Below are 4648 nucleotides of genomic sequence, written 5' to 3'. Positions count from 1 at the left end.
AAGTCACTTGAAACCAAATTATTATTAGTTTTTTAAATAATTATTTTTTTTCAAGTATATAGTAGAAAGTTTATTTGCATTTAACCAAAACATACGGTATTATTATGATAAGTTATCAACTATGTATTATAATAAACTATCAACAGAAAAACGTCATAATTATGATTTGTTTGCCATTCACTTACAGCACAGAAATTTCAAAAGCCCAGGAACTTCTATATAATATTTATCATGTCTTCTCAGATTATGAAAATCATACTGCTTTTTTAAAAGTTTTTTTTAATTATTATTTTTGAGAGAGAGAGAGAGAGTGAGACACAGAAGCTGAAACAGGCTTCAGGCTGTTTCAGCTGTCAGCACAGAGCCTGACGCAGGGCTCGAGCTCACAAACTGTGAGATCATGACCTGAGGTGGAGCCGGAAGCTTAGCCACCTTAGCCACCCAGGCTCCCCAAATCATAGTGCTTTTAACACAGGTTGCAGAAAGGAAAGTTAACCACGGATGATGTGGTTTCTGTCATTTCCTCCTTTTTTCCTTCTCTTTACCCGCATTCTGGAGCCAGTGATAGTTCTCTGCCCTGCTTAGAGACTTTTCATTTTAGAGGAAATTCCAGTGTCTTGCACATTGTTTCTCCCTTACTGTTTATGAGCACCTGCCTGATTGCTGGTCTTCACAGAACTCCTAGAAGTTGGATCCCCATGTAGTTGGTTGGTACCTAGTGACCTTTTAGTCTGGTCCTCTCCAACTTTCCGTCCTCAGACCCTGTCTGGCTACTCAGTCCCTTACCTATTTGTGAATTGATTAATCAAGGAAATTCCTTAACAGGATTATAATGTTTGATTGCAGTTATAATACTTAATTGTTAAATACTTTTTTTTTTTTAAGTTTATTTATTTATTTTGAGAGAGAGAGTGAGAGAGTGGGAGCCGGGGAGAGAGGCAGAAAGAGAGTGAGACACAGAATCCGAAGCAGGCTCCAGGCTCTGAGCTGTCAGCACAGAGCCCGATGCAGGGCTTGAACTCATGAACCCAACCCTAAGATCATGACCTGAGCCGAAGTTGGACGCTTAGCCCACTAAGCCACCCAGGTGTCCCAAGTTTATCTATTATTTATTTTGAGAGAGACAGAGACAGCACGACTCGGTGAGGGACAGAGAGAAAGAGAGACAGAGAGACAGAGAATCCCAAGCAAGCTCCCCACTGCCAGCATGGGGCCCGATGCAGGGCCCTACCTCATGAACTCCCAGACCATGACCTGAGCCAAAACCAAGACTAGGATGCTTAACCAACTGAGCCCCCCAGGTGTCCGCAAAACAAATTGTTTTCGAATGAGCCAAGTGTGTGCAGGTCCATTCCAGTCTGGTAGATTTGGGTACAGATAGACTTAACATGAATTGGAGGGGTAGAACACAGTGGTTGCAGGAAACCCCGTGACAGCTCCAGGGACAAGTGCAGGTCGAAACTGCAGGTCACTGGGACTTGCAGGGGTGAGGCTCGCCTGTTGGTGCCATCATTGCTGGGTTTAGGGCCGAGGGGGAGAGAACTGTGGATGCACAGGAGTGTGGGAGGGGAGGGGCCTCGTGTGCACAGCACCATGCCTCGGCCAAGGCAAATTCAGGAGAATAGGATGGAAGAAAAGAAATCAAAATTCTAGCTGGATTAGGTAAAAAACAGAGGGAGTCTGGAGTATGGGGTTTAGTTAATAATAATGTATTAATATTGGTTCATCAGTTTTGACAGGTATACCATACGCACATAAGATGTCAACAATACGGGAAACTAGATGTGGGACATAGAGGGAACTCTGGGGGCGCCTGGGTGGCTCAGTTGGCTAAGCGAGCGACTTCGGCTCAGGTCAAGATCTCACAGTTTGTGGGTTCGAGCCCTGCATCGGGCTCTGTGCTGACAGCTCAGAGCCTGGAGCCTGCTTCGGATTCTGTCTCCCTTTCTCTGCCCCTCCTCGGCTCACGTTCTGTCTCTCTCTCTGTGTCTCTCAAAAATAAAAATAAACATTAAAAAAAAAGAAATTAGAGGGAACTCTGTACTATCTTTGCAGTGTGTCTATAAGCCCAAAACTATTTTTTTTAATTTTAAATTTAATTAATTTTTTAACTTTAGAGAGGGAGAGACTGGGTGAGAGAGTGTGAGTGGGGGAGAGGGACAGAGGAAGAGAGAGCAAAGCCTTAACTAGGCTCCATGCCCAGGGCAGATGGGATCATGACCTGAGCCGAAATCAAGAGTCTAACGCCTAACTGACTGAGTCACCTAGGTGCTCCTAAGCCTAAAACTATTCTAAACTAGAAAATGTACTGGGGCACCTGGCTGCCTCAGTCAGTAGAGGGTGTGACCCTTGATCTGGGGGTTGTGAGTTCAAACCCCATGTTGGGTGTAGAGATTACTTAACAATTAAAAAAATTTTTTTAAAAATGTGTTTAAAGAAGTAAACACATTGCAAGTGGACAGGTCTGACTGCAGAGGAAAAGAGAGCGTCAACCCAGAAGTCCGAAGGCAGGGTGAGTTAGGAACGGAAAGCTGGGTCTGATCCACCCTTCTCTCCCCAACCCCAGCTCCACACCTAGCTCAGGACACTTAAGACCCAGACAGGGCCACACGTGAGCGCACGGACAGTGGGAAGCCAGGCTCAGGTGCTCCCTTCTTGACTCTCACTAATCTCACTAATGAGCGGGGTGGATCAGTGCAAGTCACCCCACACGCTGCCGTGTGCAGGGTTCTTGGTGTGGTCCTCCCAAGGGTGAGGGAGGGTATCTGGAGCCTGGCAATTTTTCATTCATAAGTCATCGCGTTCATAAAGCAGGGGAAGTAGCTGCCAGAAGTGATGAGAGAAGACAGAGCGTAGTCGGTTTCCTGATGCTGGTAATGGATCGGTAATGACCAATTCACGTTTCTCAGTCTAGACCCTTTCCTTTATGGTCAGGACGATGGACGCCCAACAGCTGGCTGGGGCTGGGAGTGTGGTCACCCAAGGGATTGGGGGCGGATAGGGGCTTGAAGACATTGCTGGAGGCTTTAAATAGCTGTAGAGGTGTGGGAGGAGGGAGGCGGCGGCGAGTAGGTCAGGGGAGAGGATGGTCAGGGAGGTTTGAGGGCCCAGCTGAGAGCCAGTCCTAGGGGTAGGGGCATTTCCACAGCAGCAGTCAGCAGGGTTTTGTGTAATAGGTCCAGGAGAAGACAGAGAGGAAAGGGAATCAGGGTGTGTTTAAGAGAAACAGTGAGGAGAGGTAGTCCCTGGGTCCAAAGCGGGATGGGGAAGGCAGAAAAGACAGAGGGGACTCGATAGGGGAAATAGAGGACCTAGGGTCTGTTCAGGTGATCAGGTGTCCCAAACCACTTTTGTCAGCTCCAGGGACTTTCTTGAAAACACCTGTGGCCGAGGCATGGCCTTACCCTGTTTTTTGTTTTTTTAATCTTTTTCTTTCAATGTTTATTTATTTATTCTTCAGAGAGAGAGAGAGAGAGAGAGAGAGAGAGAGGATCCCAAGCAGGCCTCCCACTGTCAGCACAGAGCCAGACGTGGAGCTCNTCTTGCCGTATTTTTGCCTTTGCAAATATGTGGAAATTGAATTGACTGTGATCGCTTCACTAGCAGAAGATTCCTTCCATTTCATTCTTCGTAGTGAAGTAGAAGCCATCACTTGTTAATTTGTTCACTCACTCATTCATTCATATATCCAATGTTGTATTTATAATGTGCTCTGTGAGCATGGGTCCCTGCTAACATAGAGGCGAACCATATGGAAGAAAGCTTTTTCCCCTTTCTCCCCTCAAATAGGACATACATTCTCAGCTTATTCCCCCACGTTTCAGCTCTAAGTTAGCAGAGCCCAGAGCTGACAGAGCACATTGTAAGTGCACAACGTTGGATACATGAATGAATGAGTGAGTGAGTGAAACAAACTAAAGGAACAATGGCCTCTATTCATGTTAGTTTCAATATGATCATCAACAAGGTGTATTTTAGGTGTAATTTGCATGTAAAATGCATGAATCTTAAGTGAACAGCTTATTGTATTTTCATCTATGTATATCCTCCACATAACCACCATCTGGATCAAGATATAGAATATTTCCATCACCCTCAAAAGTTTCCATAGGCCCTTTCTCCGTCTATCACCCTCACCCTCAGAGATAATGAATATTCTAACTTCTGTCATCATAGATTCAGAGGACACAGTGTTTTTTATTAGATTTTCAGGGGAGTTGAAGAGAACTATCCCAAAGTCACTGTAGTCAGTATCCAGTGGCTCAATGAGATGAAGTGCCCACTAAAGCTTGGAAATAAGATTGCCATGTCTTGGGGCACCTGGGGAACTCAGTCTGTTAAGCATCAGACTCTTGATTTTGGGTCAGGTCATGATCTCATGGCTTGTGAGTTCAAGTCCTACATTGGGGGGTCTGCTCTCAGCACAGAGCCCACTTTGGATCCACTGTCACCCTCTCTCTCTGCCTCTCCCATGCTCCTGTTCTCTCTCTCTCTCAAAAATAAATAAAACATTAAAAAAAGAGAAAATCACATACAAATATTTCCTCCCAAGTCAAAGGAAGATATGCCTTCTGAAGATTCAAAAAAGCAACTAGGTTTTTAAAACCTTTTTATTGTAAAATATAACACACAAACATACACTATAAAT

The sequence above is a fragment of the Crocuta crocuta genome, unplaced genomic scaffold (assembly GCF_008692635.1).
Source record: "Crocuta crocuta isolate KB4526 unplaced genomic scaffold, BGI_CrCroc_1.0 scaffold49, whole genome shotgun sequence".
NCBI classification, from domain to species: Eukaryota; Metazoa; Chordata; class Mammalia; order Carnivora; family Hyaenidae; genus Crocuta; species Crocuta crocuta.
Note: the sequence above shows the minus strand (reverse complement) of the source record.